Genomic DNA, 27,988 nt, shown 5'->3' with positions numbered 1-27,988 from the left:
ATCTGGCAACCCGGCCTGCCTGTCAAACTGGGCCGTTGATAACAACACACAGATCAAAACAAACAAATTCCGTCACGGAATGTAAATTTCAAAAAGAAAAAATACCGACATTAGCATTGTTGTCAGAAAAGATAGTATTTCAGCTTAACATGTTTCCTTAATATCTGATGAGGCATTGGTGTCATTTTTGGATTTATTACAGTACATTTATTACATATTGGACCTTTAATCTCATGTGACTCATATCAGTCGCAGGCCCCTGAAATGAATTGAAATCGTACAGTGACAGACTTTAAGATAACAAATATGCTATCATTGTCCAAAGAATCAATATATTATTGTATCGTGATAAAACTTGTGATTTACATCCCTAGCATAAACAAGAGCTCTGGGTGGACTGTAATTCATACCGCTGTACATTATTGTGTCACTTCAAAAGCTCAAACTGACTTGTTGCCTGGCTTCTACTGTGCATTAATTATAAAAACACACATGAGAAACGTTTGTGCCCTGGGATCTACCCCACTTTAGACCAGACATTAATAACATCCTTTTTTTCTTCTGTCAACACAGATGCTGTAATTAAAAGCAAGCGATGTACTCTGACTGAGTAGAGGATGGCCATTACAATGCAGATGAAAAATGGGACAGACGAGTGGGAGGAGGAAAAGAGATATTTGAATCAAACGCCTCCTTTTGACTTGTCATAGCAATACTTTGATAATTAAATGTTTTCTGTATTATTTATAAATACTGTAATCCCACATGAATCTAATCTGCTTTTTAAATGATATTCTTTAGTTCATTTTTTCTTTTTTTTTTGAGGTGTGAAATGCATGAGTCGTTGAAAGAAGCTGCATGTTTTAGTTTTAGTTTCCAAGTCCGGGGTAGAAATGTGAGCTACCCGCAGTGGGACTCTACAGTGTCAACCAGTATAATCCCCCGGAAGGTCCTTAAAGGGATATTTCACCGTTGGAAAGAATAATATATCTTTAAATTGGGTCACTTATGTAGTAGAAATCTGTTTTTTAGAAATTGGTGGCTTCTAGGCCGAGAAAAGCCAGAAAATTTGTTTTTTTTGGCTCATGTGGATGAAAGACACCAAGTCCCAGAATGCACTTGCTTCGCTGCTTTAGAGTCCACTCCCAAGCCACGCCTACCGTTTACAGACAGACAGACAGACAGACAGTGAGACGGTCAACTCAATTTAAGTGTGTTTTATTGTAATTTCCAGAGGTGTCAATTCCAGGTCCAGAAAGTAAAAGTCCTGCCATGTGTTTATTCCACCAATGAACTCAGCCAGCTGATTTCACTACTAATTAGTGAAATCAGCTTTATAACAAATATAAAAACGACATTATATAAAAACAACATACAAAACAGGCTACTGTGGTAGATTGCAGGGAGAGGTGAGGGGAGTGGTAATCGAAGGGAGGTATATTGCGGCCCGTTGGCTCCACCCCCGAGCCTTTTATGGACTTCCTCTTCCAACAAGGAGAGGCTGGGATTAATTAGGTGATTGGGGTTTTGGAGGGGAAAAAAAAGGAAAGCAGGTTTGAACTGGGAACAAAAGGAGTAGAGAGAAGAAAGGAGGAGAGCTGAGTGAGACAGAGTGGAAATTACTGAGGAGTGAACTGAACTAAAATGTGTGATTAAGAGCTGTGACCTGGACTGGCTGACTACCCCCCTGTGTACCTAACTGTTCTGGACGAGGACCCGTTTGTGGATGACCTGTGGATTAAAGACAACGTGAATGGATTATGGACATTGCAGCAGTAGATGGTGAAGTGTTGTGGAAATTCCCCTCATTGTCTGCAATAAACTTTTCAACTGTTTTCCAACTGTACTCCTGGTGCCGGCTTATCTTCTTGAACTGGTGACGTGGACACCCACACCCCTGGGCTTGCCACACTACATTTAGTGCACACACATTATAGGCTCCGTAAAGTTCAGCTAACGCATACTAGCATTAGCGCTTGGTGGGCTGTAAACAGAGAGTATAAACAACTCGTTTTGCTTCGGCAAGTTTCGAGTAAAGACGACAGTCCAACCCCCTATGGGTGGGTTGAAAACATTTGGAAGCAGCTCCTACTACTGGCTGTAGTCCATTGCCTCTGGGCAACAAAATCTTCCGATGACGGAAAACCAAGATTTTTTCCAGACCCACAATACAGAGATCTCTCGTCTCAGGGGGACATGAGGGAGGGAAGCACGGTCATTCGAAAATACTACAGTGTTTCTACAAATACAAAGCTTAATGTTAAATAGGTGAATTATCCCTTTAAAAAGGTCCAATGTGTGGGAATTTCTCCCATCTAGCAATGAGATCATATATTGCAATCAAATCTCTCGCGCCACGCAGTTCAAAGTACGTATTACAGCTACGGTAGCCTTCACAGTTTTTTCTGACGATGCCAGTCTTTTGCTCTTTTCAATATCCCTTTTCTTTTTCTGGGCGAAGAAGAAGACTCCTGTTCCTGAAATTTGGATTTTGAATACGTGTGGTCCTCCACGTTTCGTTCTTCAAACTTGCCGGGGCCTAGAAGCGACGATAGCCATTAGCAGCATTAACAGCACCTGTGTGTTTATCATGTGACAGCGAAAACACAAAAGGCGGAGCAGTATATCCTGTATGTCCCTTACCAGCTAACGTATTTAAAGATGGCGCATGAATATGCAGCGTCTACCCCAGTTCATGTAAACGCAAATGTAAAATTTCAAGCCAATAGGAATACTTGGAATTGATGGTGGTGGTAAATATTCATGAAAAAGGACAATTTTGTGAACGGGCAACACAGATTTTGATAAGTAACTTAAAATGTTACACATTTGACCTTTAAACCCCACCGCCTGCAAAAGTTCTGATTCAAATATTCTTTCCCTGTCAGACTACATTGTCCATCACATCAGCCAGGATTGATTCGCTCACTTTTGAAAAGTAATTATCTTAAAGTCAACGGGAAAACCTCCCGCCCTGTTCTTCTAAGACAGTTATTTTGCAGCAGAACAAAAGCACTGGCTCGTTATTTAGTTTCTGAAAGTTTTCAAAAATGAACTTTATTATAATGTAACGATGCAATGTGACTAGCTTCAAAATTTGTTTAAATGTGTAAAGATGACAACAGGTTGAGATAAAAAAATGAATTGCGAAGCAATCTTTGAACAGCCTAGGGCGTGAGGCTAACTTTAACATTACACAGCTGGTAACGTTAGCTTACCGTTAGCTAGTAACGTTAGCTGGCTTAAACACGTTTAAAATGCAGACAGCTAATCGTGTAGTGTGACTGTATTTCATTGGAAAGGATTCCAATACCCTGGACAGTAAAGTAAAAACCATGGCTTTAAATTAACCTATAAAAACATAAAAAAAAAAAAAAAAAAACAAGCAGCAATGAACTGCCCATGTGTGTAACAATAGATGACTGTGTCCTGCAACACTGAAGCAGTCGCTTCATCTCTTTTCTTTTCTCTCCGCTGCCTTCACGTGCGGTCAAAAATGTTGTCACCCTCCATTTGCGGGGAAAAAAATATTTTCCCATCGAGAGATAGTGGGATATTTCAAACTGAATGACTACCACAAATAAACAAAAAGCTGCTTTTCTAGCTTAATCATATTGGAACTAAAGGACGTTTTATGGTTCTGCGGAGGCTCCACGCAGAGCTTTCGCCCGACATACATAAGTGGACTGATGTTTATACTTGTGCGCTGGTGTGTGCGTCAAGCCGGCATGTGTGTGTGTGTGTTGGGAGTGTGTTAGAGCGAGGGAGAAGTGAGAGAGTGACGCGATTAGCTTTGGAGCGAGTCGTAGTGAGAGAAACAAAGTGTCTCCTGTGTTTTCTGATCAAGGTGGGAAATCTTTAGCAGGAAAAGTTAACCCTCTCCTTGATTTCATGTTGTTTATGGAAAAGGAGAACCAGGAAATGAGTCAGGGGAACTGCAACGCTACCAAGCCACAGCCGAGCAATGTGCATCGCTGCGACGTGTAGTTAAATGTTTCGAGAGGTGCACATCAGGCTACGGCATAGGGTCCGGCGTAGACGAAGATGGGTCTGCGGGGGTACACCGTTGATTCGACGCAGAAGCATAAAACGGCCTTAAGGTATCTGCTGATTTTTATTCCATGGATAGAACATTAGCTACTTTGACATTATTTTTAAAAGGAATACGCCGACTTATTGAGACTTTAGCTTATTCACCGTAACCCCCAGAGTTAGACAAGTCAATACATACCCTTCTAATCCCCGTGCGTGTTGTAACTCTGATGACCCCAGCGCTAGCTAAGCCTAGCACAGATCCTGGAGGTAACCGGTTCCAACTAGCCTATTGCTCCGAATAAGTGCCAAAATAATGCCAACATGTTCCAGTTTACATGTTGTGATTTGTATAGTCACAGGGTGTACAAATAACAAGGTCACTATGCTTTTACTATCTAGTAATTGTTGACTCTATTACTCCAATTCTGAGCGACCTCTCTGCTCCTCACCACAGGGCTTCAGGTGCTGCTAGCAAATCACTCCGCCCAAGTAGCAGAAGTAGCAGTGCTTCGCCTTTCTGAGAATATAGTTCCCAGTTTGTACATAGTTAGAAGACAGCTGTGTCTCATATGACCTTCATTCATTCATTCATTCATTCATTTCCTGGAGAGATGACACGTTGTTTACTGATGGTACTCTGGTATGCTTAGGCTTAACATTAAGTGCATCCTGAATATCAAATGTAACATTAAAAGGGTCCAAGCTCGTACACATCCTGAGACAGGAATGGGAGTGTTGACAGCTTGATTGCAGAAGTTTCTCTAGCCTTGGCCTATACAACAGCCGCACACCATCATTTCAATCTGCCTGGAATGAAAGCTGCTCTAAAGATCAGCCTTGACTTGATGTGATTATGGAGGTGCCAAAACAGAGCAGGTTTTTTTTTTTTTCTCAATAGGGATAAACGATAAGTGATAAAGATCTTGGTAATTGCTTACCTCCTTGTGTTGGGAAGTGAAAATAGGTACTTGGGCAATGTCTTCACAATGCATCTAATTTCTCCCGTTTCATGTGCTACAAGGGAAATAAAAATTGTGTCATTATAGCTGTAAGAATTTATTTGCTTAATTTACAATTTGACCTATACAACTTCCACATTACCTGGAGCTGTGTAACAGCCACTGTTGAATCCTAACAGGACACGGCCATAATTTAATTATCCACATTAGGGTGGGTTCATTTTCAGACAAATCTCTTTGATGTTGAGATCAGGCTGCTAAAGTACAGCGCACTCATCTATTCGCACCCTAATATTACTGCGTGCTGCATTGACTATCTCAACTTGTTAAGTTCCTGATATTGTCCTTTATCTCCCTTTCTCAGTTCTCTTTAGTCAAACAAGGTTTCATAATAGAGCTCACAGATTTATCTTCTTACTTTTTATAGTAGTCAGTGGACGTTTTAACTGAAATACCTATGATAACTGGCTGATAATAGCTTGTGTATAGTTTGTGTTGCTGCAGTTATTCTGTTGAAAGCACATGAATTAAATTAACCCCTGTACTAGGGGTGGGCGATATATATCGTTTATGATAATATCGTCATTGTTGTGTTAACGATGTGCAAATTGACATTATCGAGTATTTAAATTACTTAGAAAAAAACACTTCAAAACACGCATTGGAACAGATTGGAACGCTACACATTCACTCATGTCAACAAAGATGGCGGCGCGCGATTGTGCAGCGGCTGCTAGCTCTCCTGTCGGTGTATATTTATACAAGTACAGCCAAGTTGAAATAATCAATACAGGACCACGATACAACACAGCCATTACGAGAGCCTTCCAGGTGGCTCATAACATCCCGTAGGACATAGTCAGACCGGCCGCTCCAGCTTGTTGTCGGCGCTAGCACGCCGAGCTAGCACGCCGAGCTAGCTACTGGCAGGATGAGAAAATAACCCCAGAGGCGGAGCGGAGGACTGCATTTTTGTGCACAATGAATGGAGTACCGACCGCAGGATCGTTGCCCAGCACGTCTCACCTGACCTGGAGCCCTGTCGGTAATATACAGGCCATTTTATTTACTACGAAAACAGCACACTGCCGTCCACATAGCACCCGATGCTAACGTTAGCACAAGTTTGGCTCACAGCTAACCATAGTGAACAAACTGCAGCGCGATCACCTGGAGGGGACTTTTACAAGGCATCCTTAAAGTCTATACTCCCCATGCTTTTTCCAGAATGTAGATTGTGTTACTAGAGGGAAGAACACACTAGACCATGTATACACTAACATCAAGAAAGCACACAGAACTGCACCTCTCCCTCACCTGGGCCAGTCAGCTCACATAAACTAATCCTGATCCCAGCACAAATCCCAGTCAGGACTATACAGCCAAGTAGAAGGACTATCAGAACCTGACCTGACACTGCCCTGTCTCATCTCCAGGACTGGTTGTGTACAATGGGCCTCATTCACCAATATCTTCCTAAGTTTTCTCTTAAATATATTCTTAAGAAGGTTTCTAAGAAAAGTTTACGCCAGATTCATGACATGTTCTTAAACAGCAGATTTGTTCGCACCTGTGTTCTTAGGATTGATGAATCCCACGTCTTTGTAACTGAAAACGCGTGCCAGTTGTTCCTAATTAGCATAAGAAAACGCCCCGCAAATTACCATATAAGGACATGATGCTTCCTGTGCACCTCCTGGGAGACAGGTTGTCGGAGCTTGTCGGAGCTTGTCGGAGCCGCGGTGGAGGAAGTACTGAATCTCAGTACTTAAATAAAAATACAAATAACCAGAGACGTATTTACTTTAGTAAAAGTAGAAGGTGTCCACAACCACAAACAAGGCCTGGCTTTTAAGAAAAGTTCCTATCCTAACCATGAAACAGAAATATGTTGTTAGAATCGGAATGCGGTTGGTTTTATTCATGGATGTATTTCATTTTCTTTAACTATGCAAGTAAGCAAATAAAGTGTGTGAAGCAGCGCAAATGGGGAGATGTGAACAGGTCCAGCCAAATAAATAAGATATGAACGCATCTTACACAGCCTGGCGGAGGAGTAAACGACGCTGTGGAGAGAAGTAGATGGCAACTTTGATTTAAAAACGGGAATAATAAAAAAAAAAAAAACGTTTTCATTTTCACTTTTACCGGGGCTGTATTACCGAGGGTCAGCGGCGCTGCGCCCGGGCTCTGGAGCACCAGAACCGGCTTGGATCAGCGGTGCTCCATATATACAGTATCTACGGCAACCAAACTTTACTGGTGAGACAAACGGGTGACGGTCAGGAAGACGTTTTGGCAGGGGGGGAAACTGATCAGAAAATGTAACGGAACATTGTAGAAATGTAGTGGAGTAAAAAGTATAGATAATTGCTGCAAAATGTAACAAAGTAAAAGTCAAAAGTGGGCTATGCACTATTGAGTCTACTTAAAGTACAGATACATGAAAAATGTACTTAAGTACAGTTACAAAGAATTTGTACTTTGTTACATTCTACCACTGCATTTCGGCCCTATAAATAGCGATCAATCACCAAATGACGCAGGATTTAATCAGTTTAATTGCTGATGTAAATTGCAGTGTTAGTGTCTTTTTTGAATAATATGATTTTTTATCAACAAATGATCAGAAATACATTACAGTACAATACTATCATTGTAAACGACTGTAGAATTAAATAAAATGCAGTAAGCAATCATTTGGAGCAAATTGTCATCACTCAAATGTGCGTAAGAGTGCTTTTCAGTGTTCGTAGATTTTGTTCTTAGCTAAGAACAAATCCAAGTTAAGAAAACATTAGTGAATGCCAGAATCTTCGTAAAAAAGTGCGTAAGAAGGGTTTAAGAACACATTTTTTTCGTAAGAACGGTTGGTGAATGAGGCCCAATATGTTAGAGAACAGAGCCCTTTGTTTATTGTTATGATTTCATCTTGCTTGTATGCTGCACAATTTACATTACAGCAGAGGTGAACAACTGAATGTGTACTCAGAGTTCAATGTTCCTATACTAGTTCAATTAGTATAGTATTAGTATTTTGTCTTTGAATTGTTTTTACTTGAATACTTAAATTTAAAGATTAAAAAAAAACAAAAAAAAAACGGTTTTCATTCAACATTGTGCCCATTATTATCATCATCAGTGATTAAGTAACTCAGACTTTTAAAAAACACATTTTTAAAAGGATATTGTCTAATTATCGTTATCGTCAAAATCTGAAAAAATATCGAGATATTATTTTTTGTCCATATCGCCCACCCCTAGCCTGTACAGATCAATCATTACGAGTGGCATGGATATTGGGCAAAAAGAAAAAGCCATTTACAGACTCCGAGACAGTCAAGGAGTGTATGCTAGCATCCATTGAGGAGGTGGTAACAGATGAGAAAACCCCAAAAAACATTATCGATTCGATCAAGCAAATTCCAATTTCTGACAAGTCAAATATGAGGAGAGTCAAGTCCCTTGCATCAGACATTTTCGAGACGCCTTTGGACAAGCTGAGGAAGGCCGAGGTGACGTCTTTGGCACACTACTGGTGAGATTCTCTTCACCAAAATTGCTTCATTCTTTGAGGAGAACAACTTGGATTTGGCACACATCAACATGTTGGTGACGGATGGTGCGCCCTCTTTGGCGGGCAGGGTTCAGGAGCTCGCCGGGGAGGATGGCAGATGCGGCTCCGCAGGTGAGATCTCTGCATTGCCTCATCCACTAAAGCCTCCTGTGTGCCAAGTTCAGTGGTGAGTTAAAAGAGACCGTGGACTCCCGTTATGGCAATTATAAACTTCATATAAAAGACATTTTTAAATTGTCATATCGCCCAGCCCTAGCACTGACTTCAACCCCATCCAAAAACTTCAGAATGAATTGTAAATAATTAGACTAAGGCTGTGCTCAAAATATCGATACAGCAATATATTGCGACCTACTCCTTCTTGAAACGCAAATCGATGCAGATGCTACTGTATCGATAAAATTAGCATTTATTTATTTATATGAATTTCATCATTATTTATTAGTTATTAGTTGATATAATGTACACTTGTAACATTTAAAACACTCATATTTTCCATGTCCGTGTGAACAGAGGGCATATCAACATATCTAACAGGTGTAATGACTTTCATAATGTTTCATTCTTTGTAGGTGTTACAGTGTTAGGGCCCTTCCATCACACATGCTGGCTCACTGCCATGGGTTAGTGACACACCTCAATGCAATAGAACTCACATTAATGTTAATAGTTGCATGATTATTACTTTATTAGAATAAAAGATAGGAGGAGATGTAAGCCTCCAAAATAAGTGATGAGGTCTGTCTACATCAGAATTTACGAAGAGTTGCCGTAATAACATGGGTTAATGAAAACAGTTGGTCTGGTCTGATTTAAGCACCTCAGCTGTTGTTTGGTGTCAACAGTCCAAACAACTTTTTGTTAAGAACAAGACCAACAACTCTGAGGGACAGGTTTTACCAGAGGTTATTTTTTTCTACTAGGCATATTAGAGGAAGAAAAACTGGCCAGGAGTTTTGCCGGCACTTCTGTCTGTAAAAAAGATCTTGACAGATATGGACATGACTACAATGTCAAGCATGTACTGTGTTGGGGACCAAGAAGCTGGTTAAACATTGACCAAACCAAAAATGGCTCAGACTGAGCTGACTGCAGAGACAAAGGATCTTGGCCTACATGTGAATCCCAAAGCCAGTTTCACCAAACTCCTACAGGCAGAGTTGCCAAAATGGAGAATCTACCTTCAACACGTGTGGGACAAGGCAGACTGGTGGTGAGACAAAGAACTGCTTCACACCTGTGACAAAGTTGCAGTTTTCCCATTGGCTGTTGGGCCTTTGAATGCACCACCCCGCCATTAGGAGGCGGAGGAAGGATTAAAGCTGTCGCGTTTGTGTTTCTTGGCTTTTTCCACGGTGACTCAGGTTACTACAGGAGGCACTCTAGTCCGGCTAGCTAGCCAGCATCACCTCGCTGGTCGAGTTTGGAGCTGGGACAACTTTATATCGGTCTGATATACAAAGGGGATCCGAGGAAATACTGGCCGAGTATTCCCTCATCTGCAGCGGGTTTAATCAGCCTGGATTCAAGAAAAGGACGGCGTTCTGTTTCTTGCTTGTCGACCTGGATCACGTATCGTCCCCTGCTCTGGACGAAACAGATCGTTAACCTCTGGCAGGAGATTAACTGACAAACAACGCACAGTAAGGCTGTACACAGTTCTGGGCAGACGTTAGAACTAGTGTGTTTTGGTTTGTTTATTAATGAGCAAAGGGTTCGCTACCGCTTGTGCCATTAATGTGATCTGATTGTAATCATGTAATGGTCCATATATGATTATTAATCTGTTTTCTGTGAATGTATCAATAGATCACGATACCGTTGATTATCTGTACCCTAAGGGAATCAAACATTTGTAAAAATGTTGGATTCCCGTAGGGTACAGATTTGAGTATTGTCAAATTATCAAAAGATGTTTTATCAATATTAATAAAAGTTATGAATATGGTTATTAATAACTGTATCAAAACGACAAACAATCAAAACAGGGCACCACCCTGCAAGTCAGGGACCAATAATCAAACTGTGGAACAGTCTCATTTCTGTGAAAATCCTTTGAAAGGAAATAAAGGAAGGAGTGATTTCGAGCACGGACCCGTTCAGCCAGCAATTACTACAACAAGTACACAAATAATCACAAGCAACTGCTAATTAAGTATAATAAGATTCATTAACATCACAATTATCAGTAGTTAATCAATAATCCTTCAATAATAAACTTATATACCTTTTTACAATATCACAACCAAAAACAAAGCAAAAACAAAGCAGCATGGACACGTCTGTGTCTGTGTGTGTGAGAGTGTGTGTGTGAGAGAGAGTGAGTGAAAAAGGAGGGGCGGTGTTGAAATAGTTCTAACACAAAAACAACTCCAAAAATGGCTACACCTGTGAGCTGCACAAAACTATTTAGCCTGAAGAGGGCGGTAGTGGTGCTGGGTGCACGAGGAGGGGCTGAAGAAGCCGGGGGGTTGCTAGGCAACGCACACGCTTAGCCGGTATGGTAGCTAGTTCCTGTGTTAGCTCTGTACAAACGTAAGCCGATTCCACGTGGCTAAACTACAGCGTTAGCTCGGGAGCTACGCGGCTAGCCTGTGTCGTGTGTGTGTTTGTGTTAGTAAAAGAAGAAAGAGGAGTAAAGAAAAGAGGCACTCTGATCTTAGTTATCGATAACCACTCCAGTGGCTAACAGCTGATTTACCGCGAATGTCTCGCGGACAGTAACTAAACTCCGTGAAAGGAGTGATTTAGCAGGTGGCGATTAGAGTTATACCCAGCTACTTAACACAACATAATCAACGGTATCGTGATCTATTGATACATTCACAGAAAACAGATTAATAATCATATATGGACCATTACATGATTACAATCAGATCACATTAATGGCACAAGCGGTAGCGAACCCTTTGCTCATTAATAAACAAACCAAAACACACTAGTTCTAACGTCTGCCCAGAACTGTGTACAGCCTTACTGTGCGTTGTTTGTCAGTTAATCTCCTGCCAGAGGTTAACGATCTGTTTCGTCCAGAGCAGGGGACGATACGTGATCCAGGTCGACAAGCAAGAAACAGAACGCCGTCCTTTTCTTGAATCCAGGCTGATTAAACCCGCTGCAGATGAGGGAATACTCGGCCAGTATTTCCTCGGATCCCCTTTGTATATCAGACCGATATAAAGTTGTCCCAGCTCCAAACTCGACCAGCGAGGTGATGCTGGCTAGCTAGCCCGGACTAGAGTGCCTCCTGTAGTAACCTGAGTCACCGTGGAAAAAGCCAAGAAACACAAACGCGGACAGCTTTAATCCTTCCTCCGCCTCCTAATGGCGGGGTGGTGCATTCAAAGGCCCAACAGCCAATGGGAAAACTGCAACTTTGTCACAGGTGTGAAGCAGTTCTTTGTCTCACCACCAGTCTGCCTTGTCCCACACGTGTTGAAGGTAGATTCTCCATTTTGGCAACTCTGCCTGTAGGAGTTTGGTGAAACTGGCTTTGGGATTCACATGTAGGCCAAGATCCTTTGTCTCTGCAGTCAGCTCAGTCTGAGCCATTTTTGGTTAAGATCAATGTTTAACCAGCTTCTTGGTCCCCAACAACTGGTTATTATTAAGTTATCCCATTTCCCCCTGCAAAAGTAATCCCATTACAGTTGTCTCTTTCACACTTTTGTTTTTCGTTTTTCTCTGTGCAATGTGAACCTATCCAGAGACTAATTAGTGAGAGAAACTGTTGAGTATCACTGATGACATACTGGTCTAAAAAAGTGTGTGTGTGTGTGTGTATAGCTTGGGAGTAGAGCTTAATAACCCAATTTCTGCTCTCAGACAAAAACACAGCACACATCCTGATAGATGCATCAGGAGCTTTGGGCATACAGTACGTCCACACAAGCAACTACAGGCAAACACACACCACGTTTTTTTTTACTGTACAATAGCACGATAGCAGCCAGCTTTGTTCCATAATAAATAGAAAGTCTCTCAGATGTTCCCTCCACATGCACTATACATTACAGCAGAGGATAGCTGATGGGGGAATAGTTACAGAGTTATTCCAAGGTTGCAGTTTCACATTGGTTGTCTCTGCCTCGCTTGTAGTGATCTTCACAACGGGGGCTCTGTAACCACACTGCTGTACAGTCTGTACAGTGCGGAGCGTCTGCATATGAATAAAGTTGAAAGAGAACAGAGGGAGAACTTGATAGCAGGCTGATGCCGGTGGTCAGTACCAAAGTCTTAATTATAACAGATGGACAAAATATCTTTGGGATTGAATTTCATAAATCATGTAAGACGGGCTTATACTCTAATTAATTTAAAGTGATACAGGTAAATATTCTTTTGCATTCAAAACCGGGCCCACTTCATCGATTCCATGTCATTCTGCAGCCTACGGCTAATGCCGCGCCATCATTTATAGACCAGGTGCTCGGCTTATCACGCCCTTAAGCCACTATTACATTCAAGGTTAGACTATGAATGATTAAAAAATGAACAAAGGTTGGGCTATCGATTGAAATCAGGAAGCTCAAAACACTGTGTAAGCTTCAGATGTGTTTATAGATTTAGCTTTGTTTTGCCCCATAGGGTACATACCTTTGAGCAGGCATGCACAAAACCCACTCACAGCACATCTCTCAAGGCATGATACAAAATTTACAAAATGCAAAAAATGATAAAATGGGAGCAGCTCGTTAACCAGCCGTAAAAAAAAAAAAAAAAAAAAAAAAAAAAGAAAAGTCAGTGGCTGTGCTGAAATTGCCATCGGGAGCAGTGGTTGATAAAAGATTATTATAATTACGTTGGTGCAAATCAGCCACGTAGACGACAAATCATTTAAAAAAAAGACAAAGTGCGATGAGGAGACATTACAGTCCATCAAAAATACCCAGAAAGGCATGTCACAGGGAGACGAGATTTGATAGAACAGTCTTTCAAATTGCCAATCAAGGGGAGCAATTTAGTTATGCGTCATTCGAGTGGAAATTGGTGTTATGTGTTGACGTTTCCGCGAACAACGATTTACATAATGTCAATCAATGACAAACAATAAACACTTGGTGCTGTGTGAGGTTCTAGGTTACAACATCCCAAACCGGTCTTGTTCTATACCTGGGATATTTGGTCAAGATTCTTCTTGCTGCAAAAAAAAAGGCCATCACTAAGAACTGGCTCCAGACTGATGCACCTGAACAGAGACAATGGCTGCTCATTATCACTGACATTCAAATTAGGGCTGAACGATTAATTGCATTTGCGATAATATCGCGATATGTTAAAACGCGATTTCCTAATCGCAAAGGCTGCGATTTGGTCTCGATTTGATGACTCGCGAGAGCAAATCAGTATGCACTCCGCAGAGAAAGCATCAACTTAGCACGCTAACGCTACACCGTACCTTGAGCTGATCTCTGTCATTCAAACAATTCTGAGTTGAAGTTTAAATCTTTTACAGCCAGTTTAATAAAATGAAGGGTTTTGTTCGGGCTCGAGTCCATACATGCAGTTAATGGATACAGGCACGCAGAACTGAAGGCTCGGTTGGCAACGAGCTAGCTCTGATTAGCGGTTAGCTCCGGTTAGCGGTTAGCGCCGTTATAAAGATATGAGTGGAGGAGCTGCCACTGAGAGGGGTAACAACCAAACTGATAAATGACGTTTGGGGAGCTTTCACAGCAGCGTGGCCGCGGGGTTTCAACAGTGTTATTAGTACAGTTAATCCCACGGCAAGACCAGCAGCAGCTAACGTAACGATAGCCTCTCTGAGCTAGTGCAGTGTTGACGGTGTCGGCACACAACTTCACGAGGGGGAGGGGCTGGAGGCAGCTCCTCTCTGTGCACTGTAAAAAAAATGTATGTATGTATGTATGTGTGTGTATATATATATATATATATATATATATATATATATATATATATATATATATATATACACACACACACACACACACACACACACACACACACACATACATACATACATATATGTGTATATATGTATGTATGGGTTTTTACTTATTTAACTGTCTAGTGTGTAATTGTGTGTTGTTCATACTATACAATGTATTATTCAACAAAGACAAACAATAAATCACAAGACAAAGAGCTTAAAAAAATAATCGAATATCGAATCGCAATCGCAATATTGGTTGAAAAAATCGCAATTAGATTATTTTCAAAAATCGTTCAGCCCTAATTCAAATGATGGAGAAACTCACATATAGATTAAAGACTATGGAAGACTCATTTTCTAAAGGTTTGGATAAATGGCTAATGTACTTGGCAAAAAAAGAGACATAAGTGTTAAATATTGCTTGTATGTACTGTATAATGTCCCCCGACAGGCACTGTTCTCGCTTAATTTCCTTACTTCCATCCTGTACTCTCTATTGTTATCTTTCCATCTTTAACTATACTTCAAAAAAGCAATGAAGGAAAGTTGAAAATAATGACAAACAATAAAAAATAAAAATACATTAAATTTCACTGCCTGACAGACTGTGATATCGATGAGGATGTGAGCTCATTTGCTCCAGTCTGCAACTAAGCTAAACTAAGTAAGTTTGTAACTAGTACAACCTTAGTTTACCCCGACAGGTCAGCCAGTTCAGGGCCAACAGGGAAAGTAAGAGCGATGGATTGACGAGCGGAGAGTCAGGGATGCAAACTCATAGACATACAGTACACATCCACCCAGAACACCCAGTAGAACACGCACAGGGGTGTATTGAGCTGTGCAAAATAAGTTTACCCACCAGCGACCCTGGTTGGCCCGGTGGAGGTCCAGCTGAGAGGGTCAGGTTGGAGGAGAACCAGGTGCGAGTGAGGAGTGGGAGCAATAAAGAACTGTGGTTTAACACATAAACTCTTATCTACAAACCCTAAAATACTTTTAGATTGTTTTATGGAAACCATTGACCAGACACTTATGCTGCAACTAAACGCTTATTTTCATTATTGATCAATCTATATGGATTATTTTGTCAATTTATCAATGAATCATTTAATCCATAAAATGTCAGAAAATAGTAAACAATATCCATCACAGTTTCCGAAAGCCGTTGGGTAATCTTTTCAAATGTCTTGCTTTGTCTCAACAATAGTCAAAACCCATTTAGTTCACTGTCACAAAGGAGAACTAAGGAGATAGATATATATATATATATATATATATATATATATATATATATATATATATATATATATATATATTCTTCTATTTTATGTTACTTATTTCACAGTGACGGCATCAATTTCATCCAATTGATTTGAAAGGAGACATGCATTAGAGATGTTCCGATACCGATACCAGTATCGGTATCGGCTCCGATACTGCCTTAAACGCTGGTATCGGTATTGGGAAGTACTGGACTTTATGCACCGATCCGATACACGTAAAAAAGCCCTAAAGAAAATCTACGTTAAAGTAGTTTATTTATGTTCTTTTTCCGTTATAACTCATTGTCAAACTGGAAAATAAAAGAAAGTTCTGTGTTTGTTCATGTTTCACAAAGAGTTTAACCTGAGCCAGACCGACAACAAAGATAGAAATCATATCACATCCATACAGGGGTAGTAGTATACAGCTGTTAAAACATAATAAAATATATGACACACTGGTATCGGATCGGTACTCTGTATCGGCCGATACGCAAGTTCAGGTATCGGAATTGGTATCGGGAAGCAAAAAATGGTATCGGACCATCTCTAACATGCATGCTTCTTTTCATGCATGTATGTGCACCTGTGTATGTGTGTGTAATGTTAGTACACTTTGTGTGCCGGTAGAGAGAGTGTGTGTGTGTGTGTGTGTGTGTGTGCGCACGCACGCACTGGGGGAGAAAGGCGATGAGAGGACCACCGCCAGCGAGTGTCTGACTTAACAGAGATAAGAGGTAGGGTTAGCCAGAACACCCGCGCTCCGGTAGGGAGGGGAAATGGCTGCTGGGCAGTCCCTGACCCTGGATCAGAGTCAGAGAGCCAGGAAGAAATGAGACGTGACTAATGGAGACACTGCGGGCTGACCCCTGATCAGTGGAGAGCAGCGAGAAAAGAGAGGGCAGGGAGGGTGGAGGGGAGAGGGGGTGGAGGAAAGGACGTGCGATGAATGAGGTGAAGCAGACTGAGGCTTAGAAGTGGGGTGGAAGGTGTGTGTGTTTAAGAGATGAGGTAATGTTTGTTCCAAAGTGTGTTTTAAGAGAGTTGAGTGCAGGTATCTTAGCTGTGTCAGAGCCCCTGCAGTGATAACAGAAAAAAGAAGGTTCTATTCACTGACACAGAAGAAGAGACAATACAGAAAGAGAGACTGGCAGCTCAGAGTAAAGCAGGTTTGAGTGAGAGTAGTGATCGGTATCATGAACTGGTACTATATTGGTACTGGTTCCTGACTGGTCAGTACCGAAACATCAATAAGCTCTAAGCATCGGGGAAAGTTTTGACTAAAATGTATTCTACAACAAGTAGCCAACTCTTGTGAAGAATAACAATAATAAGCGCATGTGTGTGTATAACGCTGGGTTTCTATGAAGGTAAATATGGTGCAAAGGTGAGAGCTTGTAGAATACAACGTGAGAATTTGCGGAACAAAAAAATCTGAACTTCTACGTTACAATTTGCACTTGTAAAAAATATTCACACACGTTAACTGAATATGAAGTCACACAAAGAAAAGAAAAAGAAACACATGAGAGCTTGTAAAAAAATCTTAACTTGTAAATTGAAATTTGCACTTGTAGAAAATATTCACACACCTGTATTCTGAATGTGAAGTCAAAGAAAAAAAATATTCACAAATGTGTAGATTGATATTTGCATGAACACAATGACTTGTAGAGCAACATTTACTCGTGTACTTTTTTATTTTATTTATTTGGGTTCACTTTCCTTCACAACCACAACTCAGTGATTACAACCTCTCGAATCTGTCACTGCAACTTCACACATGTGCTCTCTCTCATCACAAAGTGGCGAATCTACGCCTCGACTTTTGCAACACGTCTTGCGACAACACTTCTTGCGACCACACGATGCGACGGTTTACACGTTTTGCGGACAATTAGTTGTTGATGTTGATGTACAGCATGTTTTCTATCAGTTTCTATCTGGCCTAACACAATTGTTAAGTTTTCTACTCCAGTCACACACTTTGCTGTTTCATTTAGTTTGAATAACGATAGATTACTCTATCTTAGTAATGCTTGTATAGGTAGGTCTATAGATCAGATTTCCATACACTGTGCGAGAACAGGCCGAAATTATAATTTAATTTGCAGGAATTCCCGAGCATCTGAGAAGTCATTTGCTTTTTCCCCCGCCAGTCGTCATGATTTGGCGTAACGAAAGAACAATTGCCAGGGTCATTAACGTACTGATCAGCATTCATGGGGTGCTTTGCATCGACTATTTATGGTTAAAAATTGGTGTGTACAGGGCGAGATAAGAGGCTGATTCACATACGCACACTTGTGGGTAATCTGTCATTAATAAAAGGGAACATTGCTTACAAATGTGCATATGCACGGTTTTATAAATCAGATTTCTTTTTTGCCATACGCCATTTTTGGCTTTTGGGCGTTCATACACTTTTACTAAGGATCCTACGCACAAACGTTTTATAAATGAGACCCCAGACCTATAATATGAGCTGGTATCTTACACCATTGTTACAGTGATTCATAGATTGTCTATAATAATTATACAATGGATGAAATGATTCGGTACAATTAGTCAGTACAATTGGTAGACTAGTACATTAGAGCAACAAAAAGGTACAAATACAAAAAAAATCTTTTGAAAACAAGTGTCTCCTCGGAGAACATGGCACACCTCCAGGAGCACAGTAGGCGCTTCTGAGTTTGTGTTTCAGACTTTTCATTGGCAATAATAGAAAGCTGTAACAACATCAGACACATTAACCTTGATATCGCCACAGACACTTGCAGCTCCGTTACAGAATGAGTGGAGCTGCTGCTCACTTTGCAGCACATCTCAAGTTCAGTTTGATGGTGTGTGGGTCACATCTTGCGTCAAGGCATTTTATCTTATTTATCTTGTTCTGCGGTTTGTTAGCACTTATGTCTTCCATACTGCCAATGTCTAGCACTGCGATACTTAGGGTTGCTGTAAGATATTGAGAACCTTTGTCTTTAACAGCGACCACAAACATACTTTGGCTGGGTTTTCCGATGAGCAAACATTGGAAATGTGTGAGCTGCAACTTACCAAACATTCATTCAATTTAAAAGACAAATAGCAATCTGCATTCATTTTTGCTAAGAAATATACATATACAGTAAATCCCTTGTGTGTTTTGACTTTTATAATTATTTGATCAAATTCGTACTTAGAATTCATACTAAAACAAGAAATTATGGTTTTATTTATAGCTCTCCAGGGGGCATGAATGTTTTGCTTCGACTGTGCTATTATGTGAAGATAGGACGAAAAAAAAAAAAAAATGCTTACGGTCACAGTTCTTCACGGAAAAAAAAACATCGTCATAAATTAACAGTTACAAATCTAATCCCCTCTAGGAAGTTGTCAACCCGGAAAACAAAGTTGTAACACAAAAAAAGTTGTGTAGAAGGCAACAAAACAATAGCACTACAGTATGCACATAAATCAAACCAGGCACAACAGGCAAGTGATCCTAAAAAGTTAACAATATCCGTGGTAATGTGGGTGCAGCAGAGCATTGAGAAGCAAACGGTAAACACAGTCCTCATAACAAACTAATTATCGTGGGACTGAATTAGACCTTAATATGCTGCTGGACATTTGTTTACAGATTAATTTGAATGGACTGAGTTTGTCCTCGGTGTGTTGCCATGACCAATGCTGTGGACGACAATAACAAGCCAGCATCAGGCTTTTGGGATGCGCTTTCAAATGTAGGCTAATCCAATTAATAGGACTGATTACCTGCAATGCAGCTGCAATCAATAATAGAGTGGATCATCACTCAGTAATCTGAGTCTCATTTCTGTTTTTTGTTTCAAAATCACTTTGCCACAGCTATCTATTGTGTGGGAGAGATAATTTATTTCAATTTAAGAAAGTTTTTTTTTTTATAGTTCATTAATAAACCATTATGAACCATTTTCCCCTTCCAACATGCCTTATTTAAGACAATATCCAATCGCAAAGACGTATCAGATTACAGACACTTTTCAATAAGGCTGAAAAGTATCTGTGATCTGATTCTTTTGGATTCAGATGACTGTAATCCCATTACATGTCCCATGTTACTCTCTTAGCCCCAATGGTAGAGAAGCAACTATTATCGATAAGCTAAAGGCAGAATGTCATGCTTTGAGGAGATTCTCTTTAAATTCATTCACCCTCATTTTCTACTTTCTTTCATCCACTTTAGTGTCTTTCTTCTCTTGCTGTCGTCTCAGAATGAAATGCCATTCTGCATTAGGGAGTGAATTGGTGAGACTGATGGTTTTTGAGGGTTTCGGGAGATAGCTTAGTTGAGAGTAAAAGAATGTGTGATGGTGCGTGTTCGATTCTCTCTCTCTCTGTGTGTGTGTGTGTGTGTGTGTGTGTGTGTGTTGCAAAGGTAAGAGGCGAAGAGGAGAGAAAGTGAGAGAGAGAGCTTGTCAGCCAACACGGGTCATGAAAAATGCATAGAGGTTGTGGTGTCAGTTTGCTGGAGCGAAAGCTGCAGAGAAAGAGCACAGACAGGGTGTTCTGAACTCTGCAACTCTCGTTGCCTGCACTCTCACTCACCTGGCCAGCCTGTGCCTTTCATGCGCTACACACTTCATTAGTCCTGCTCGCCACTCCTGAGTTGTACTTTACATGTGCTTTCTTTAGGTTTCACTTTGCTGTTGGCAGTGATTGTACAAATACACCATATCTCCCATATGAGATCTTTATGGTAAGGTCCCCATACATACATCCTCTATAACCCAGAGAGAAAACACATTTGTTCATTGTAGGGATGAAACTACAAGAAAACAACCATAGTCACTGCACAAAAAACCGAAATACAATAGGCTTTTCTCACAGCAGACATGTTGACTTGTCATAGTAGGAAAGGCACAGGTGTTACTGATAACACTAACGTTGGCTCCGATCTATTCAACGGTCCCAACGAGAGCGAGCATGCATGTGACCCTGACCCTGAAATCAAAGCCGAGGGGCGATAGGCGAGGAAAACATGAGAGCAGCTTTTCCGGAAGCCGTGCAACTGAAAAATTTGCTAACTCCGCCCATACAGGTGACAAATTCATTAGACGCTTCAGAGGAAAGGATGTCTCATCCCTCTTAAACACATTTTCTCGTTGCCTCTCTCCTCCCATGATTTCCTCCCATGCGTCTCTCCCGTGCTTCCTCGGTGGGAGGGACTATGACGCAAGGAAGGGAGGCAAGTGGAGGAGCCAGGGATGCAATTTAAGGGACATGAGATGCAGCTACTAGGGCTGCTCGATTATGGAAAAAAAAATATATAATCCCGATTATTTCGGTCAATTTTGAAATCACAATAATTTAACACGATTATTCATTGACTTCTGGAAAGATGTTGCAATTATTGAACTTAAAAAACAGTGGAAAAAGTTAAATCTACAGTAAAAAAAAAACACATACAACTGTGAAATTTGCCTTAATACTTTTCCTATTTAAACTTAATTTTTTAAATTCAGAACACAAGAGAAAATAAGAGTTTACTTGCAAAACGTAATGAACTAAATTATAGTTTTTATCAATTATTCAGTTTTTTGTGATCATTGGGAGCCAAAATCATAATCACATTTAAATTTCGATTAATTGCACAGCCCTAGCAGCTACTGTCACTGCGTCCAGAAATTAGCGCCACCCAAGACGATTGTAATTGGTTTAAAAGAAATGCTTACAACCCAGAGATTTTTTTTTCTCTCTTATCCAAGAATTGATGTGTTGTGTAACGAGACCTTACTCCACAGCGCTACGGAGATCTGGCAGTGCAAGACTACAACACAGCTAGCAAACGAAAGTTTCTCTCTGCCATTGTTTTTTCAGCAAAAACAAATACTAATCAAATAATGGACAAAAAGAAACCAAACACTATGCAGTACTAAAAAAAAAGAAGGTTCATTTTTACTGTACATATCCATTGTACAACATATTGATTAATGCATAGGCAAATTAACCAAATGTTTGGGTTTTATAATTCTGGAACTGGTTCCAATTCAGAACTGATTTTTCATCCCCGACCCTAGAGGTCCCAGAATGCCTTGCCAGATAATCTCTGGGGCAACACAAAGATGCAGATTTCCCTGCTGATAACAATAACAAAATGAAATGAAAAGGCTTTCTCCTCATTTGCCATGCCCCTACAATCTATTAGACATCTAATATTGTTTTGCTGCAAAATTACACTCTTCAGAAGTTTTCCTTTTTACTACAATCTTATTAATTATCAAATTCCAAAACACTGCAACATACAGTCAACCAAGGCTGCATCCACCTCCTGAGAATGAGCAGAAGAGAAAGAAAAACAACAAGCCGTTTCTGTATTTGGCAACTCAGTATATTAGGATGGCTTTTACACGCTTGTTGAGACAGCCTCTCTTAATGGACTTTGTGTGTAAAACATCATCAATGAATGGTGCAGCGCAATGAATAATTAACTGCACTGCTGTATGCTTTCGTTTATTCAACCATTGTCATGTACGATAGGCCCGTGCTTCTGAAAGCTAAAATCACAGTCTTTCCGTCGAGATCTGGCAAGAGAAATGATTGTAAGTATCCTTTGCATCAACAGAGAACCATCAATGCTAGTCTTTGGTATCCCACCTGTGGTAGAATCGTCTTTACTGGCTGCCACCCTTGTTTGATTCCCACACTGCTATACTGTTTGTATACTGTATGCTGCCAGCATACGATATTTGACTCCAGGCAAGAGAGGAGCCCAGCAGTGAGTCAGTGGCTCTCCACATGCACTGCATATGTCATAGGGAAAGCTTTATGCTTTATACATATGCATATCCTGTGTGTTTGCAGCTCAAACATCTTTATTTTTAGATATTATTTTAATCTAGTGTGGGTGTGTCTGCTTTTCCTATCTGTATGCTCAGAAGACTAATGGATGCATGAGAAAGTGGAGTTGACTGTATAGTTCCTGCCCTACTTTTACAAAATATTTGGTCAAGGATTTTTTTTTATTTTATTTTTTATTTTTAGAAGGTCCTACAACATGCTGCTTTTTGGATGCTTTTATATAGGCCTTAGTGGTCCCCTAATACTGTATTGAAGTCTCTTTCCCAAAATTCAGCCTTGGTGCAGAATTACAGCCACTAGAGCCAGTCCCACAATGAGCTATCCTTAGGATGTGCCATTTCTGTGTCTGTAGCTTTAAATGCTATTGAGGAGAGAGAGGGGGCAAGGTGGAGGGTGGGGGTGTGGCCTGGACCAACTTGCGGCCGCAGGACGTGATCCCCGGCCTGGGGTGAAAGTCCTGTATTGTTTGACCCATCCACCACCCCAACCAACCTCCTTACGCGGATTTTCGGCATTTCATACTACTCGCTACCAAAGTCGTGCTGTGATCACGACATATGCTTCCCATTTAAATACATGAGTTTACATTTTTGTGCTGGCCACCACGAAAAAAACGTCCCCGTGAACACGAATCAGTAGATTAAATAACGTGACCATTTCACGAACTGCCGTGAGACCGGGTTGGTCAGTTATGTGCAACATAGAAGGACTGGGTGATAAAAACAATACCAACACCAAGTGTGATAAAAACATTTTCTTGATGAGAAAATTTGAAACCTCGATTTAAAGTGCATTGTTTGCTTTCTTGAGGGTAACATGCTTGTGGTAAAGTTGGAAGGTTTAGATTTTTTTTTAAGTAAATAAATTGCTTAATATATTTAATCTGTAAGGACAATGATAGCTTCTGCGTGCAAACGTGCTTCAATACACAAAAAATAACTATATTCAGTCAAGTTAGTGAAAAACAATATCTTTGCACTAGCACCACTTCTCTTTTCCCCTCCAGACTCTCCCAACACTTTACTCCTACCTCACACACGAAAATCTGAATGTTCTCGCTTTATGCCCGACTAGCCCATCTTATTATCTCCAACCCTCCGAGGCAATTTCCAAACAATGTGCCGTTTATTCCTTGTACTCTGCAGTCTGCCATCTACCTACCTGTCAGCATGACTGTCTTTTTTTCCATCCTTTCTCTCCGTCTGTCTCTGTCTGCACTTTCTTTATTCCGAAGAAGGATTGTCTACCTGTCCTATGTTTAGTTTGCCTGACTTGCATTGTGTCTGCCAGACTCACTGTCTTAGTATATCACTGTCATGGTACTTGACAGCGACACCTGTCTGCTAAGTACTAAGCAGCGTTTCTCCTGTCTGTCTGTATTTGGGTAGTTTGCAGTCTACGAGTCTGTTCAGCTGGTCAGCTGCGCCATTGCACTCCGTGTCTGATAATCAATGCGACACACACAGACCCTCAGTGCCTTGACCTTGTCTGGTGCAGTGAAGTCATCTCCATCGACATTATCCTCTGCCCTGCCTGGGCCTGTACTGCTCTGCTGCTGTGTATTTGTCAACGCACACTCTCTCTGTAGATAAGGGATCTAAGGTTGCTTTTACACCTACCTCGTTTTGTCCGTTTAAAATGACATTTGGTGTGGTCAGATAGTCGGGTTCGTTTGGGCTGGTGTGAAAGCTCATCCGAAAACACTGGTGTGGATCAAACAATCAAACTCTGGTCCGTTTAAAAATGGGGCTCTCGGTTCGCTTCCAAGTGAGCTAGATTTCGGCTCACTTCAGGTGAGAATGCGATCCGACCCAAATACAGGAAGTGGACCAAAAACAGAGCATATATGATTTAAGGGATGATAACTTTCAGGTCTATAACTTATTATGAGCACACATCGCTGGTCGTCTGTGTGACGTCATCATCTCTCTCTCCTTCACTCGCTGTCTGTCAGCTGCTCACATTGTTCGCCATCTTCTAAAATATTAGAAACACTAAAGAAGAACCAGAAAACCCAAGATGTTATAAATTTGGTGTTACTCCATTATTTCTGAGAGCAGAAGTGTCGGCGAGTTTCGAATGTTCTGTCCGATAAACCGTCTAAATGGCGTGGCGTGTCTAGACAGTGTTTGGTGCGTCTGACAAAGTGCAGCGTGAAAGCAAACCGAACCAAATGAAAAATGCAACAATGTTGCAATTTCACCCCCGAATCTCACAGAGTCCACCGAACTATAGATGAAAGATTCAAAATTTCCAGAGCACATATGGACTAGTTTAATTCAACAGAGAAGCCTCAAAAGGCAAGTCTCGATTCTCGAAGAACTAGAAGGTAATTGAAGTCAAAGAGACTTGAATAATTGGTTTTCACATCACATGCTGTCAAAATTATCCCCGGCTATTACAGATGACCAAACTCAATCCAGTTCATAAGCTACTTGTTCAGTCTCTTTGCAAATGATTACATGAATGACTCCACTCGTGACTCCATGCAAAAATATAACAATGGGAGAGGAAATAAAGTTGTTTCCACACAAGTCCCAAAAATTATGCATTATTTTTACTCAAACACCAAGTGGATTTCTGTGGAAAATGTGTATTCACTTATCTTTTCAGAAGCTGAAAGCAATGCAGCAAGACGATGGCAGCAGGTTGTAGGGAAGACAACACGATTAATTTCTGCCCTACCAGCTTAAAGAAAGAAAAGGCTGTGACAGTTACTGTTGCACTCTTCATGCAAGAAATCTGTGCTTTTCAACAGTGCTGATGCCCGCGCTGCAAAAGGTTTCATCACCCTTGCTCACAGCCAAGATGTTTAACATACTAATAAGGACGCTGACCAAGGATTCCTGTCTGCCATTGGGCTCATAGGGAACTGAGAGCTCACAGATGTAATGTGGTGCTAGCCCAACACATGCCTCAAAGCTATTCTCCAAAATTATGTCTAAGTGCAGACAGGCTAAAATAGAGCAAACAGGATAGGTTTCTAGAAATTACGTCGCAACCAGATGTGATCTAATATTACCCAGATTCCTAGAGGCAGGCTTAACACTTAGCATACTTTACAAAGGCTAAAGAAGAGTAATTGTATTATTTGGCTTCCCATTTGCATTCAATCTCAGATTCATTGTCAATTTATGTCTGTAAGGCGCAAGGTCTTTTACTAGAGTAAGTAACCTGAGCTAGCCCTGAGTCGCCTGCATATGATATACTGTACCAAGGTGGGAGCTGTTTTCTAAAGCTAAAGCATGGAGATAGAGACGAGTTAAGGACCTAGAATCAAACTTTAAGGGACAGCAAATGAAACATACCGTTATAATAATATAAGCATGGGTTCCATGTTTTTGCTAAAAAGAGCAGCTGCTAAGATATAGATGGAAATTTTTACATTTTATGTAAATCTGCATTTAATGCCATAACTGTCTTAAAAGTAGTGTTTTGGGTTGCAATAACAGAAATTTCCCAGAAATGCTGTTATTATTTATTAAACCAAAAAGCTAAAACATGGCTGCTACCTCTACAATAAAAGGATAAAAAAGGACAAGACTAGATACTTTCTTGTAACTCCACACAACTACATTGGCAGCACCAGGAGTTTTCCTTTTTTCTGAATGCAGTGTTTCCTCTATGTTGATTTGACAGTGGCGGCCCCCCACGGCAACATTTCTGCCCCCCACGGTATCAGAAATAGGGCTGCATTGTTAGAGTGCATGTCGAACGTTTGTACTTGAGGTGCATTATTTACATGCTGAAGTAGTGACACTGCATTAAGATAATGTAATTAATAGTGGGTTTATTGTTATTTGCTACAGAATGCTTAGCCTATATGTCAAGATCAAAGTTGGCCTATATAGTAACTCAAAAAATACAGTTCAATCACAACTGAGAATATGCCTCATTGTGTGTGTGTGTGAATAGAGGTGAATAAATATAGTTGTGTCGCAGGGAAGTGTCAGTTCCGTTTCATGGGGGGTGGGGGGGACACGGACCTGCTCCCACTGCTAAAAAACATCCTAAAGGAAACACTGGAAGGGTTTGGTTATGGCCTACTTGGTTATTTACAGTGCTAGTGAAACAGAAAGAAGCTTGTACAGTATCAACAGCACATTTTAACTAGAGAGCTTAGTAGAAATAAAATCTACAGTGTTCATTTAGTCACTGGGGGGAATTGGAGTAAAAAATCCACGCATAACTAAAAGGTGGTACTCTAGTGACTTGAATACACACATTAGAAATCACAATAATTAGAATGATGCCACTAACCCATAATCTTCAAGAGAGCATACCGCTTTTTACGGCACTTTTCAGCAGTTACCAAATTATGTTTGATAATCAATCTGATTCAAATAAGCCATGTGGATGTATGGATACATTTACAAAAAGATATTTTCCCGGCATATATTTTGACTTAGGAAAAGCACAGGTGTTTCTGGAGACCAGCCTAAAGTAGATATTCAGCGTACGTGCAGTTTAGTGTCATTATTTTCCAAAAACTGAGTGTCCCAAATGATGAGGGTCTTATTTGAGACAGGTTAAGGTGAGGGTGGAAGGTAGGGTAGCACAGGTGATTTAGCAGGTTCGTAATTAATTAAGGACATTGTATGGGGAATGTGTGACACTAAACTGCATGTATACCCTTCACTCATAACGCAACGTCAAAGCAGGCCTCACCAGCAACATCAACAAGAGTAAATCTGCTGCAAAGACTCACAGCACCAAGAGAGTCACTCGCCATAGGTACACCGGTTAGTCACTTTCTATCCGAGAAATAACGACAACATGCTCTAACGTTATTTTCCATCCAAAGCCATCAGTCTGCCACCTCTATCAAACCTGACTTACACTAAATATCACCGGCAAGTCACACACTGAAAGACTGCAATGTGTCCCTCAAGCACTAACTTACCAATTAGCAAAGTATTAAGCACTGCAGCACTGCTCATTATACTAGCAATAGACACGCTATAACACAGCGTGACGTCTTACCTTTAATCAAGTGTTTTTTCCTCCTCTGTGCAGAAGCATCCACCGCCAGACTTTATTCCAGGCCAGTGAGCAGGTCTGATATAGCTATCTGCCATACGATGGTATTAGTTAATTCTTCAGGTTAGACCCGACCACGTAAAACGAGCGCGAAGTGGAGTACTTTAGCTAGCTAGCTTGCTGGTGGCGCAGGTTAATTAACCCGTCAGCAGCGGCACTAGCTAGCATCAGCCCAGAACCACGGTCACTTTAACTTTTTCTCCCACTGCCTCGCTGTTTTCATTCCACGACTTGTTTTAAAAGTTTGTGCCTTCACCGTCCTCCTCAGTGTCATTGCAGTAGTTTTCTCTTCTTTTTCTTTTCAATACAAATGCGTAATTCCTGTAGCCCGTTTCCACTAACGTTAATCCCTGTGTGTACAGCAGTGCCACCCAGTGGCGGCGAGAGGAAC

General features: G+C 40.8%; 1 long non-coding RNA gene across 1 annotated transcript; it reads right to left on the bottom strand.

Moving 5' to 3' along the window:
- Positions 1–1,362: 1,362 nt before the first annotated feature.
- Positions 1,363–27,988, bottom strand: LOC114559028 (uncharacterized). Its single transcript, XR_003693003.1, has 3 exons — positions 27,541–27,988; positions 4,974–5,049; positions 1,363–1,731 (listed from the first exon to the last, which is right to left on the bottom strand). It is a non-coding gene; the product is annotated as an uncharacterized LOC114559028 (long non-coding RNA).

Source organism: Perca flavescens, chromosome 7, assembly GCF_004354835.1.
Source record: "Perca flavescens isolate YP-PL-M2 chromosome 7, PFLA_1.0, whole genome shotgun sequence".
Lineage (NCBI taxonomy): Eukaryota > Metazoa > Chordata > Actinopteri > Perciformes > Percidae > Perca > Perca flavescens.
This window is presented reverse-complemented; position numbering and strand designations above follow the sequence as displayed.